Raw genomic sequence first — 15,497 nt, 5'->3', positions numbered from 1 at the left:
TTGCCTTTTAGATTCTATTTGATATTTCTTGATCCTAGGAACTGTCACTTGAGATGGTACTGCCAAGGTATGTAAAGTGATTGATGTGCATTAGTTTTGTACTCTCAATGGTGACGTTTGCTCTGTGATAGTGGTTGATGGGACTGTTTGGAAGAGGACTTTGTTTTTTCCAGACTGATGGTGAGTCCAAACTGTTAGTTGCTTTTGAGAACCTGTCAAGGATAAGTGGTAGGTCACTTTCACAATCATTCACAAAAAGGACTTCACATATGAGTTCCTCGAGGACTTTTGTCTTTGCAATAAACTTTCAGAGACTGACGAGTTTTCCATCAGTTCTGAACCTTATGTAGATGCCCTTTTGAAGATTGTTAGCTGCATAATTCAGAACAGCTGCAAAGAAGAGACCAAAGAGGACTGGTGCCAGCACACAGCCTTGTTTCACCCCCCATTAAACATGGGAAATTGATTAGAGAGACCACCATCTGACAGTACTTGACCAGTCATGTCTTTGTAGAATTGACATATGATGTTAAATTTGGTGGGCCAGCCAAACTTTCCTAAAATTTTCCAGAGGCCATTTCTACTCACAGTCGTTGAACACTGGTTTTTAGATCAATGAAGACAGCATACAGTTTTGTTCACTGCATTTTTCCTGAACCTATCTCACAATGAAGCATGTCTGTGGTGCTATGACCTGATCTAAATCCATATTGGGTCTCTAGTAGAAGCTTCTCCAATACTGTTTTGTCATGTCAGCTAAGCAAAATATAAGCAAGGATTTTACCACCTACAGTGAGATTGCTGAAACTGCCACTGTCCTATAACTGAGCAAAATTATCACTGAAGTCATAGGACTTACCATATTTGTCAGGTCAGTGACTGATCTACTCTAATAGTGGCTACTAATTTTACTAAAAGATACTTCATATGGTGTAACAAGAAGACCTGAAGTGGGAAGTTATGGAATAATGTTCCCATGTGGGAAGATTCATCTCAGTTAAAGAAAAGAGGTTGTCCCTATATTTTCAAGCTTGATTGACATTATTCTATGTTGCTTCAAACGGGTTATTTGTTTTACATTGAAGTTAGAGGCTTTCATTGCCTTGAATGAAGGTGTGAAAAGTGCAGAGTAGTAATTTAAGTTTTTAATTTTGCAAACTATAAAAACCCAAATTTTTAAGATATAAAAACCTTTTGTGACAGACTCAGACCAGAAGGATACAACAGAGTAGTAAAAGCTTCAGAATGAGCAGCTCCCTGTTCCCTAGATAGCCAAACAAAGGCTACGCCAGGCTAATCGAGACACCTGATGCCAATTAACCAGTTAAGGCCGTTAGGCTAATGGAGACAGCTGGAACCAATCGAGGTCTCACTCATACTGCTTAAAAGCTCTCCTTCCCAGTTCCCTTGTGGGAAGTGTAGGTGAAAGGAGCTGGAGGAGAGGAAGCATTGCTGAACCTTGAGGTAAGGGTAAAGCCAGGAAAAGGGGACCATGGGGAAGTAGCCCTGGGAATCGAAGCAGTGTCAGTGGTGAAGGGAAAATTGCTAACAGCTGCTGCTATTAGGGTCCTGGGCTGGAACCTGGAGTAGAGGGTGGGCCTGGGTTCCTGCCCTTCCCCCCATGCTTTACAGAGATCCCCTTGAGAGGGACAGCAGACTTGCCTCCAGGCAGGAGGCCAAGCTGCACCTACTGAGCTCTAAGGAGCAACAGAGACTGTGGGTATTCTACCTCCCATACTGGCCTGTGATGAAAGTAGCTCAATAAGCTGTGACCTTTGCCATTATACTGAGAAAGGGAGGTCATATTGAGGGTCTTAGTGAGCTTCTGAGGCCACTGAATCCACCTGGAAGCATGGAACCCACCAGTACAGGCTTGGAGCTTTGTCACACTTTCCAAAATCCTATTCATATGCAATTTTATTTGGATAAAATGGAAAACAAAACATTGAAAAAATACAGCAGGCCTAATGCTGTAATTTTGGTGAAGGTAAAATTTTCACTTAAACCAATGAGTGTTACCTGCCTGAAAATACAAGAACTGGATCAATTTATTTTTCTTCAAATACAAATTTAGGTGCCTAATTATGTTGAACATGAATAAGCATACTTATGATGGCCTTGCTTCTAGCCATACCCACTTATATTTGTGGCCAGTTAAGCATCAAGAAGGTTTAAATTTCTTAAGAGCTACATACTGAAAATAGTAAAGTGTGCACTAATACAATGACACACTATCAGATTGAAAATTTAGACCTCCGTGTCTACAGTTATGTCACTCTTCACTAGTGATGAAGGGCTCTAGATCAGGGGTTCCAAAACTTGGTTTGTGGCTTTTTCAGAGGAAGCTTTGTTTACCTGAGCATCCATAGGTATGGCTCAATGGGAAGGTCAACTAGATTTCACAAAATTGAGTTTTGGAAAGATGAAGTGTGAGAGTTATGACTGATCTGTAACAAATAATTCTGTACACATGTATAGTCTGCAGTCAATGGGGAGAAGAAGCTGCTGTCCCCCATGCTCCCTCCTTTAATCCCTGGACTACAGGCATGTCTAGTATTAGAGAGCAGAGAGAACATAGTCAACTGTGTGTTAAGATTAGACTATGTAACCCATCAAAAGCCATAAAAGCAAGGAAATAACCACTTAAATAATGCAACTTCCCCATTTCTCATCCATAATCCACCTTCCAGTCCCCTTCTCAGCCTCAACTACCCCCATTATGCCACCTACAGCAGACATATTTCCACCCTTACCCTGAAAAAGGAGTGGGTGCCCTTGAGCTCTGACCATCTTTGTTGGCAATATGTTCCTGTATTGCAATGACAAATGTAGGATTGGGGTGTGCGTCTTTCAAAAGTTATATTGTATACACTTTGAGCTGGGAAAAAAAGGAGGACATTTTCTGGCAAAACTTCTTTTCAGAACAAACCATTTCAATGTCTCATTTCAAAATGAACCACTGTCTTTTGAAACATTATTTCAAAAATGTCACTTTGAATCACATTTCATTTAGAAATGACAACTTGAAACATTTAACTTGACCCAAACGAATTTGTTTTCAGTTTTTCATTTTGGCAAGAAAAAAAGAAACAGTTTGCATTCAAAAGGAAACTACCTTTTTCCCCCTAGATTTGTCAGTTCAACCACTGAACAAATAAATACATAAATTTTTATTCGCTCGGCTCTACTTCCTAATTCATGTAACAGGGAACTAAAACACATTCTCTTCTCAATACTGACTGCAACACTATATAACAGCTTGCAGAGGTACTACAAATCAGAATTTGCAGTTTATTGATAGTACAGGAAGGAAAAGTTTGCACACCATGGCCAGATTCTGATCTCAGTTTTCCCCACTGGGTGAGGTTGCATTTATGTAAAAGACAGCAGAATTCTACTCCAACCACTGAAATCTAGGCCTAGTTATTCTGAATATAATATTCATTACCTTATGAAGAATTTCTTAAAGTGCTTGAAATATTTATCTAGATTGTTTTACTATTAAAAAGTAATACTATTCATAATAGCTCACTCATTCTGGAATGTGATGCGGTAATCGATACTGTACAACTAGTTACAATTTCTATGATGGCAGAGGCTCTATTGTTATATGTAAATTAGATATCTTCAGGTATCTGTGAGGGCTGTATCATGGTTTGATCATATCCATAAAAGTACACGAAAGTACGCATTTCACAGTAATTATATGCCTTTAAGACTAAGGCTACTGAAATAGTTTCACAGCTTGAGCCAAAATGATTATATAACAGAAGTTGGTAAAACAGTCATTATTTCTAATTATCTTAGAATAAAATTAACATTTTGGTTTAATGCTTGCATATAATATTTAAAATTGTTTAATGTGAGATGTAATACCAGTGTGCTGCAGCTCACAGTGCTATTATGAAACATAAACATGCATAATTAAGTCTTTGCAACATCATGCTTGTTCTATGTTACTTTATATAAGAAGTCTGATTCTCAATTTAACTTGATGTACAATCTAATGGCAGCCGTTACATCAAAGAGAATAGGAATGCTCAACTGTTTCTGAATCAGGAGAAAGTATATTTGAAGTTGACACCACAGAATTAGCACGGCACTCTCTAATGCTTTAGAGTGAAAGTGACATTAAGATTAGACCTGGGTGAAATATTTTCCATGAGTAAAAATGTAGTTTCAGTCAACCCAAAATGATTAATGCATTTGTGCTGAGGTCACTGAATAGTTTTGACAAAACTGAGAAGATTGAAATGTTTCAGAAATGTCAAAATGTTTCATTTCAACCTAACTCAAATTTTTTTCTTTCCGTTTCAGGCACTTCGGCAAAAGCAAAGGAGTACTAGATTCATAAAATAGGGAGAAGGGTGGCCACCCTTGTAATCTTTAGCCCAGTAGTTAGGAAACTCACCTGCGTTGTAGGAAATCCAGATTTGATTTCTCCTTCAGGTGGAGATGGGATTTAAACTTGGGTCTCCTACATCACAGCAGAGTACCCTAGCCACTGGGCTATGAGTTACTTTGGTATGGCTTTTTCTCACTCTCCTGTTGAAGCTGTTCCACTTCTTATAAGTCATCACTGGAGTAGGGACTTGAATATGGGTCTCCCACATACTCCATGAGTGCCCTGACCATCAGGCACTAAAGTCATTATACTCTTTGCTGGGCTCAATCACTATTCATTGCCATTCATAATGGCAATCGTCATTGGGACAGAGAAAGAAAGTGAGTGACTCTATAGTCTAATAAAGCAACAAGGTGGGTAGGGTAATATCTTTTACTGGACCAACTTCTAAAGCCTAGTGGTAGCGCACTCTTCTGCACTTTGTGCAACCCATGTGAAAAGAAGAGGAGGAAATAGAACCCAAATCTCCTATGTCCTGGATGAGTTCCCTAGCCACTGGGCTAAAGGTTATAAGGGAGGCCAGGTCTTCCCCCTCTCCCCATCATTTAATCTCCTCCACCTTTTGTCAAAATGCCCCAAATCGAAACATTCTGAATTGGGTTTATTTTGACTTGACTCGATCTTTTTTTGACTTTTTGATTCACCAATATTTTTTGAAATTTTTCATTTTTGATTAAACAACTTCTTTTTAAATCCCTTTTTGGAATTTCTAGCAAACTAAAAATTCATTATTTCTCCAGGTCAACTTATGATCTCTTATATAGGGGTAATACTTACCTACTTGCCACCTCACAATGCTGTTCTCACTGATAACATTAAGCATACTCCTGATTCTGCAACTGGATCAGGGCAGGGAAATATTTGCACTTTCATGGAGCCCCATTGACTTCAGTAGTGCAAAGGTCCACCTGCAAGATCTAAATTACAGGACTGTTTGTTTGTAGAGTGCTATATAAATGCTATTAGTATTAGAGAAACAATGGAATACAGGTAGATGCAATAGTAACAGAGGTGAGACTGGAGCAGAGATGTGAGACCTAAGAAGTAGGTGAGTAAGGGTGAGAGAGAATAACATAGGAGAGAGCCAGGTCCAGACAGTAGTGTGTATGTGTATAGGAGAGGAAATGAGGGGATGCTATTTGTCAAAGAAAAAAGACAAAAGAAAAGAGAATATGTAGATGGCCAGAACGAACTAGACATGGAATAAGAAAATGCGTATAGAAAAAGAGAAACTTAAAGGCTACAAGAAATGCACAGCTTCTAGGTTGTTAAAAATCAATTATCCTGAATACCATAAATAAAATTTATTAGACTTCCCTGGGAGCATCCCATGGTAAATCTCTGTAAATTCTCCTCTAAATTTGTGTTGTATTGGTATGGTAATACCATCCACCAGTTTTGGTTCCAAGAGAAACAAACCACATAGCAAACATCCTATTTCCAGATCTAGTTCAGCCACGATCCAAGATAGCAAAAAACTTATCCTAATAACTAATTTCACAAGACTTCCAACATTCAAAGTAGTACTAATTTTGCAGGAACTTTTTACATTTCTATGATTAGGGTATGAAATTTGGTAATGGCTCATAAGATTTCTGCACTGTCCACCTAATCTTCATTCTGGCTCAGTCTAAGGCAGGGGTGGGCAAACTTTTTGGGCCGAGGACCACATCTGGGTGGGGAAATTGTATGCAGGGCTGGGGCAGGAGGTTGGGGTGTGGGAGGGAGTGCGGTGTGCAGGAACAGGCTCAGGGCAAGGGATTGGGGCAGAGGAGGGGTGCAGCGTGTATGAGGGGGCTTAGGGAAGGGGGTTGGGGGTGCAGGAGGGGTGTGGAGTGCAGGAGGGGGCTCAGGGAAGGGGTGCAGGAGGGGTGTGGACTGCAGGAAGGAGCTCAGGGCAGGGGCTTGGGGTGCAGGAGGGGTGTGGTGTGGCAGGGAGCTCAGGGCAGGGAGTAGGGTACAGGGGGCTCAGGACAGGGGCTGGGGTGCGCAGGGGCTCAGGACAGGGGGTTGGGGTGCATGAGGGTGCAGCAGGGGGCTCAGGGCAGGGGGTTGGGATGCAGGAGGGGTGCAAGGGGCTTAGAGCAGGGAGTTAGAGGGTGGGGAGCAAGAGGGGTTTGGGCTCCAGCCCAGCACCACTTATCTAAAGTGGCTCTGGTGTGGCAGCGGTGTGCACCAGGGCCAGGTCAGGCTCCCTGCCTGCCCGCCCTGGCCCCACACTGTGCTGCTCCGAGAAGTGGCCAGAACCATGTCCCTGTGAGGTCTCTGCGGTGGGGGGGGCCCACAGGGCTCTAGGCGCTGCCTTTGCCATGCCACCAGGTACCTCCCCCAAAGCTCCCTTTGGATGCAGTTCCCCATTCCCAGCCAATGGGAGCTGCGGGGGGTGGTGCTTGGAGGCAAGGGCAATATACAGAGCCCTCTGCCCCCACCCCAGGGATGTGGTGCCCACCGCTTCTGAGAGCAGCACGGGGCCTGCAGCACCGCGGGGGGCAATCCGGCGGGCAAGATCCAAAGTCCTGAGAGGCCAGATCCGGCCTGTGGGCTGTAGTTTGCCCACCCTTGGTCTAAGGGCTTGTCTACACTGGCAAGTTACAGCCCTGCAACTTTTTCGCTTGGGGGTGTGACAAAACACACCCCTGAGCACTGCAAGTTCCAGCACTGTAACGTTCCAGTATAGACAGTGCAATTACAGGACAATGGTATATTTCCAGGCCTCAGGCTGAAGTGACACAGGCTCGTGGAGGTGGGTTTTTTTAGAGCCCTGGGAGACCTCTCTCCCAGTGCTGGTGCTGCAATTACAAAAGCCATGTTAAAGTGCTGCCACGGCAGCACTTTAACGGTGCCAGTGTAGACAAGTCCTAAGTGTCAACCCCTATTCTAAACCTAAATTTTTGGTTTAAAATACCATTTCTTGGCTCATCTTTAATATAGCATCAACTTTTTCTTTTCTATCTAATAACAAACCTTGTAAGATACGTCTGCAGAGCACTCTGCAAAAGGTGGGCTTAGCAGGAAATTCAGGTGGAAATGCTTGTAAGAACAAAACAGATATGCTGTGTTGCAACAGCCAGCTTTACCAGTCCCTCCCTGTAAGGAGTCTTCATTGTGCAAATTGCAAAACAATGCAACAAACAATGAACAGTGGGTAGAGCTCAGGTCTTCTCTTTTTTTTATTTTTCCTCAATCATATCTTTTTGAAAAACAAAGACCCTGCTAATGGTTAACTCTGTCTGCAGTAGTGCATTGTTCTTGTCAAGATATTTCTGATGTAAAAAGATGTTTTCTGTAGACTTTGAACTGCACTAAATCTGTTCATTAACTCCTTTATTCGTAAGAACAGTCTCAGGAAAGAGTGTAAAAATCAACAGAAGTCGTATTCTTCTACAGCTTGTCTATAGCCTCTACTATACTACCAGAAATTTTAAAAATCACTTCAGAAACAAAAGATGAGAAATAAGGTATGTCTTGCTATCTGTACAGCATGAAAAACAATATAAATGAAGTTTGAGAATGAAGATATTGGCTGTCGTCGTCGTCGTTTAAAAAAAATACAGGCCTATCACATTAATCACCTCACTCTTTGAAGAAAGTATTATAAATCCATACAGAGGGATTGATTCTAATGTCTATTGACTACATTAGAAATATTCCTGATTTACACCAGTACAAGCAAGATCAGAATCACACTCCAAACATATACTGAAAAGCAAAGGTTTTTATAAACCATATTTTAGCATTGAGAGCTTGATTCTGCAAGATGAAGAGCACCTTCTAAAGTTTGATTGCCCTACCATCCCAGTAGTTTTACTGGCAGTGGAGCATGCTTAGCACCTTGCAAAATCAGGCTAGAGAAGTTTAAAAGGCCTGCTCCTGTTTCTATTGACTTCAAGGAGACCATGGCTTGGGACCCAAGACAATATTTTTAGAAAGTCTTGTGATGAATGTGCAATTGCTACCTACAAATACTGAGATGTAGTAATTTTTATCTACACTGACTTGGCCAGAGTGGGCAAGTTACTGTACAACTATGGAGGGTTATTATAATTTCCTGTATTAATGTATTGATCTAACTCAAAATGGGACTGTTGGAAAAACATGCAGGGAAGCAACATAATGGTGCTTGATAAGCAACCCCCAAACAACTGGGGAGGCAATTACAGGACAATGGCATATCTTCAGGCTGAAGTGACACAGCTCTCTTCTGCCAATGCTGAAAACAAAGATCAAAAGTACAGTACACTAAGTTGTTAAACCCTTTTGGGGAAGAAGGAGGGGTCAATTGTCAGGATCTGTCATCAGGATAGGTTAACTGAGAGGCTGGGCAGAGGAGTCTGAAACAGTTGGGCCTTTAAGGAAAGACAGGCCAGCATGTGGACTGTCTATTGTTTTAAGATGTATTTTCTCTATTTTTTTTGTTCAAATAGATTATACATTGCATCAAGAAGGCTGTTTGGTCACTGGTTACCACTGCCACTGCTCCAAGAGTATAGGTATGGAACATAGGTCACACCTCCTGAGGTAATCATAGTTAGTACTAGGGGACTGCAGCCTGGGCACAGTTTGAGAGTGGAAGAATGATTTCATCCAAGAAAGGTGACAGCATAATGCCTTGGGGGGTGTCCTCTGAGTCTAGGAAGGGTCAGAGGTGCAGTTAGCCTGAAACGGTGATCAGTATCACCAAACAAATAAATAATCATTAAGAGGTTTATTTGTGGTTTAGCTTTACAAACAGTAACTGTGCATAAAGCCTTCACTTATACAGTGCTTATGCTAGAGACCACCTCAGACTACAGACAGACAATATTGCCAGAGTTGTTGTCATCAGAGGCACTAAAGCTGGAGCCCCATTAAAATAAGGGAAGGGAAACTGCTGGTAGAGATTTCAATGAGGAACTTAACTTCAGACCCTACTCCCCCAGCCTTGATCTGAAATGGCCCTTATTTGTTGGCCTTCAGGGCACACTCCAAAGCCTACTGACTCAGACTTTTGGGAAGTGGGTGGTATTTGTGATAAAGGAACAATGGCTGGCTTATTTTTGGGTTTCAGAGGGAGGAGCAGCTGCTAACTTAATTTTTTTTCTAGGTAATTGTATTTTTTCATTTATGCCATGGGCATCTAAAACCTAGCAGATCTACTTAAAATGTGCATTAGAATTCAGAATAAATATGGGACAAATTAATACTTTTCAAAGAATATATGGATGTAAAGTGGGCCTGTTCCCAGTTGTGGTATAATGGGGAAAACAAAATCACAGTAAAAAAAATAAACACATAAGATTTCACAGTTGTAAAACCCAAGAGGGGAAATTCTCCAGTATTCATGGAAGGGTCATTATATGTCCTCCTAGTCTGAGGTTTGCAATAAATATGTTTGCAAAAAGAAAAGGAGTACTTGTGGCACCTTAGAGACTAACCAATTTATTTGAGCATGAACTTCTGTGAGCTACAGCTCACTTCATCAGATGCATACCGTGGAAACTGCAGCAGACTTTATATATACACAGAGAATATGAAACAATACCTCCTCCCACCCCACTGTCCTGCTGGTAATAGCTTATCTAAAGTAATCTTCAGGTTAGGCCATTTCCAGCACAAATCCAGGTTTTCTCACCCTCCACCCCCCCACACACAAATTCACTCTCCTGCTGGTGATAGCCCATCCAAAGTGACAACTCTTTACACAATGTGCATGATAATCAAGTTGGGCCATTTCCTGCACAAAGCCAGGTTCTCTCACTCCCTCACCCCCCTCCAAAAACCCACCCCCATACACACACAAACTCACTCTCCTGCTGGTAATAGCTCATCCAAACTGACCACTCTCCAAGTTTAAATCCAAGTTAAACCAGAACATCGGGGGGGGGGGGGTAGGAAAAAACAAGAGGAAATAGGCTACCTTGCATAATGACTTAGCCACTCCCAGTCTCTATTTAAGCCTAAATTAATAGTATCCAATTTGCAAATGAGTTCCAATTCAGCAGTTTCTCGCTGGAGTCTGGATTTGAAGTTTTTTTGTTTTAAGATAGCGACCTTCATGTCTGTGATTGCGTGACCAGAGAGATTGAAGTGTTCTCCGACTGGTTTATGAATGTTATAATTCTTGACATCTGATTTGTGTCCATTTATTCTTTTACGTAGAGACTGTCCAGTTTGACCAATGTACATGGCAGAGGGGCATTGCTGGCACATGATGGCATAAATCACATTGGTGGATGTGCAGGTGAACGAGCCTCTGATAGTGTGGCTGATGTTATTAGGCCCTGTGATGGTGTCCCCTGAATAGATATGTGGGCACAATTGGCAACGGGCTTTGTTGCAAGGATAAGTTCCTGGGTTAGTGGTTCTGTTGTGTGGTATGTGGTTGTTGGTGAGTATTTGCTTCAGGTTGCGGGGCTGTCTGTAGGCAAGGACTGGCCTGTCTCCCAAGATTTGTGAGAGTGTTGGGTCATCCTTTAGGATAGGTTGTAGATCCTTAATAATGCGTTGGAGGGGTTTTAGTTGGGGGCTGAAGGTGACGGCTAGTGGAGTTCTGTTATTTTCTTTGTTAGGCCTGTCCTGTAGTAGGTAACTTCTGGGAACTCTTCTGGCTCTATCAATCTGTTTCTTTACTTCCGCAGGTGGGTATTGTAGTTGTAAGAGAGCTTGACAGAGATCTTGTAGGTGTTTGTCTCTGTCTGAGGGGTTGGAGCAAATGCAGTTGTATCGCAGAGCTTGGCTGTAGACGATGGATCGTGTGGTGTGGTCAGGGTGAAAGCTGGAGGCATGCAGGTAGGAACAGCGGTCAGTAGGTTTCGGGTATAGGGTGGTGTGTTTATGTGACTATCGCTTATTAGCACTGTAGTGTCCAGGAAGTGGATCTCTTGTGTGGACTGGACCAGGCTGAGGTTGGTGGTGGGATGGAAATTGTTGAAATCATGGTGGAATTCTTCAAGGGCTTCTTTTCCATGGGTCCAGATGATGAAGATGTCCTCAATATAGCGCAAGTAGAGTAGGGGCTTTAGGGGACGAGAGCTGAGGAAGCGTTGTTCTAAGTCAGCCATAAAAATGTTGGCATACTGTGGGGCCATGCGGGTACCCATAGCAGTGCCGCTGATCTGAAGGTATACATTGTCCCCAAATGTGAAATAGTTATGGGTAAGGACAAAGGGGTGGGAGGAGGTATTGTTTCATATTCTCTGTGTATATATAAAGTCTGCTGCAGTTTCCACGGTATGCATCTGATGAAGTGAGCTGTAGCTCACGAAAGCTCATGCTCAAATAAATTGGTTAGTCTCTAAGGTGCCACAAGTACTCCTTTTCTTTTTGCGAATACAGACTAACACGGCTGTTACTCTGAAACCAATAAATATGTTGCAGAGACAGGCTTAAAATGTACCAGTAACAAAGGTCCCTGAAGTTTGACTATACTAACAAAGTTACAGGCTTAACATGTTTCCATCTTCTGACAGGAGCCTGATCTTGCAAAGTGGGGAGAGGACAAACTTGATACAACAGGTCATTTTCATTTCCAACTACTATGATTCTAAGTGAATTCACAAAAAGAAAAGGAGCACTTGTGGCACCTTAGAGACTAACAAATTTATTTGAGCATAATCTTTTGCGAGCTACAGTTCACTTCATCCCTTATGCATCCGATGAAGTGAGCTATAGCTCATGAAAGCTTATCCTCTAATAAATTTGTTAGTCTCTAAGGTGCTACAAGTACTCCTTTTCTTTTTGCAGATACAGACCAACACAGCTGCTACTCTGAAACCTGTCATTATGCAAGTAAGTGAATTCAGATTCCCTCCCAGTGCCATTGACGGAAAGAGTTAATATTTCTGAGTCATTCAAAATTTAAATGGGGATAGTAACTTATACACGCACTCACACAAAGTACCAAAGAGATCTTACTCTGTAGTTTGAACTAAGGACAAACTTTCCCTTTCTGATATATAGGGTATACCTCTATGTAACAGGATGTCACTAGGAGATTTATGCATGTACATCAGACTACTTGTGTTGAGATCCATCATGTGGATATGTAAGAGCAAAATTTTGCCCTATGACTGCAAAATTCAGTCTAGTCATTCTACAGAGAGTGCAAAAAGCTTCTGAAACTGGCCATAATGCAGTCCCCCCCACCCCCTCCTGTATATACTAACACTATTAGATGCCATGGTCTTGTGCCTCTATAGGTGAAATTCATGCCACTTCCATGAAGGTTGTGTTTTCTAGCTCTAGAGAGATAGAAAACAGGGACATGAAATCCAGGGGCAAGGTGTGGGGCAAAATGGTAGACTCAGTGTCCCTTATGTCCATTCCTTCTGGGATTTTGAGATGTTATCTGTTTCTCCACAGGCTGGTGAAATAATGGCAGCTGGGAGACTAAGGGAGTTACCAGCTGTTGAATATCTCTTGAGTACTTCTGTCTTATTGCTATTGATTAACTTGGGGGGCAGGGGAGGAAGGTGCACTTTGTGCTGGGAACTTGTCATCAAGTTTGGCAGGACTCTGGGCTTGTTTACTAGTTTGCTGTTTGAAATCTAGGCTTGGCTGCCCAACCTTCTGGGGTAAATTGCTGACCATCTGGGCTAGATTGCCATGCAGTTAGGTGGGGTAACACCTGATTTCTAGCAGGGCTCTTTAAAGTGAGGGCAGTGAATAGGTCAGTGATTAGAGGCAGTTGAGAGGGTTAAATTACCCATTCCAGCTGGGTGTGGGGTCCAGGCTTTAAAAAACACAGGCTCCCAGTAGCTGGGACACTAAGGGAGTTTGCAAGCAGAGGAAACCAGGGAGGGATTTTTTCCCTTAATTTGCAGGTACTTGGAAGAACCTGCAATAGGAGGAAATACACATGTTGCCAACACCACTGTTAGCACTTCCTCTACTTTCATGTGGTGGGGGCGTTGGCAGCGGGGAGAGGAGGGGGAAAGAGGTAAAGGAGAGCAACAGAAGTGATAAAAGGTTTAGAAAACCTGACCTCTCAGGAAAGGTTTGAAAAAACTGGGCATCTTTAGTCTTGGGAAAAGAAGACTGAGTGGGGACTGGATAACATTCTTCTAATATCTTAAGGGCTGTTATAAAGAGGATGAGGATCAATTGTTCTCCATGTCTACTGAAGGTAGGACAAGCGAGATCTACATTAAATATTAGGAAAAACTTTCTAATTATAAAGTAGTTAAGCACTGGAATAGGATTCAGGGAAGGTTGTAGAATCCCTGATGGTGGAGGTTTTAAAGAATAGGTAAAACAAACACCCATCAGAGATGGTCTAAATATGCATGCCTCAGTGCAGGGGAGTTGAACTAGATGACTTCTGGAGGTCCCTTCCAGCCTTACATTTCTCTGATTATATGTATCCATCTAGGGTGACAACCTCATGTCTTTGACACCATCTTGTGACACCACTGCTGTTTGCAAACAGCATTCCCATTGCAGAGATGCACAGCCTCATTTTCATGAAGTGGTGCAGCCATTCCACACAGCTGCTAAACTAGCCAATGCAGCTGTGTGGGGTACTGCAGCCACATGCACAGAGAGAGACCTGGAGGGAGGTTTCAAATCTAGTCTCTAGATCAGTGGCTCTCAACCTTTAGGAGTCTGATTTGTCTTGCGTACCCCAAGTTTCACCTCACTTAAAAATGACTTGCTTACAAAATCAGACATAAAAAATACAAACATGGCACAGCACGCTATTACTGGAAAAGTGCTTACTTTTTCATTTTTACCGTATAATTATAAAATCAACTGGAATATAAATATTGTCCTTACATTTCAGTGTATAATATATAAAGCAGTATAAACGGGTCATTGTATGAAATTTTAGTTTGTATTGACTTCGCTAGTGCTATTTATGTAGCCTGTGTAGTAAGAAGAGAGCCTCGTGCACATGCACAGCCAAACATCTGTCAACAGCCTCTTGTAAAACCAGGCAAATATCTAGATGAGTTGATGTACCCCCAGAAAGACCTCTGCATACCCTGATGGGTACGTATACTTCTGGTTGAGAACCACTGCTATAGATCGCCCACAAACTGCTCTTTCATGTCAGTCCCTTGTAGGTTGGCGGAGAGACCAGCTCTGTGGTGTGCTGGGGTACACAGGCACCTGTCTATGATCACTCAGTTAACTTCACCCTATAAAACCCTAAGCTGGGCTTTAGTGGTATCTTGTGCTGGCCCTCCACACGGAGCAGAATTTCACTGTGTGCGCAAAAAGATAAATCACTGTATGAAACAAAGTGATAGTAAATGAACAAAATGAAATAAAATTGATAGTATCAGGCCACCCAGTGATCTGGCACCAGAGTTTGGAACATATTCAAACATCACCTGCCAGCTCTGCTGCTTGAAAATGCAGCAACAAGCTGATGTGTGTGTGCCTACCTACTTCCAGATATCTCATAAGTTTTAGGCTATCAAAGGCATATCCTTTTGTAATATAGCTTGTTATGACAAAATTCCATAAAAAGCTGATAGGGCAGATGTGATGAGTCTTCCCAGACTCACGTGTAAACTTGCAAAAGAGTGTTTTGTAGGAGAAAGGTTGTGCTTGACTAAACAAAGTGGGGGGGGGGGTCAAAAGTCAACATTTTTGAAGAGAAGCTTTCTGATGAAAACAGCAAAGAAATGAGGTCCATAAATTTTTTATTGCTTTTTCTGCCACCTCACCCCTGCATTAATTTTTTTCCAATAATCTGGTTGATGTTTAAAACATAACAATCCTGCAAAACATTATGAGGTGATACAAGAGGTACATTTATTTAGGAGAATTCATCATTATATTCTGTCTACTAAAGTTTGCTTCACAAGTTCTATTGGGTATAATGTGGTTCATCACTGCTTTCCCTGCTCTATTGTATAGAGTTCCCATCAACTGTTAAAGGACTGCTGCATTCCACTGTAAAGATGGTTGCATTTCAAAGATTCTAGCATTCAACATTTTGCAGCAAGGTGTCCGAAGTTTGCAAAAATCTGGAGATTCTTTGGATGAAAGTATTCAAGAAAAAAATTCCTAGATCAATGCACAGTGTCATTTGATCTACCTTAGTGGGTTTTTTCCTCGGTACTCATGGAGACAGGATATAATTTTACTTATGTTTAGTTTGAAT

Source organism: Eretmochelys imbricata, chromosome 1 (genome assembly GCF_965152235.1).
Source record: "Eretmochelys imbricata isolate rEreImb1 chromosome 1, rEreImb1.hap1, whole genome shotgun sequence".
Lineage (NCBI taxonomy): Eukaryota > Metazoa > Chordata > Testudines > Cheloniidae > Eretmochelys > Eretmochelys imbricata.
The sequence above is the reverse complement of the archived record's forward strand: the minus strand, read 5'-3'. Positions refer to the sequence as shown.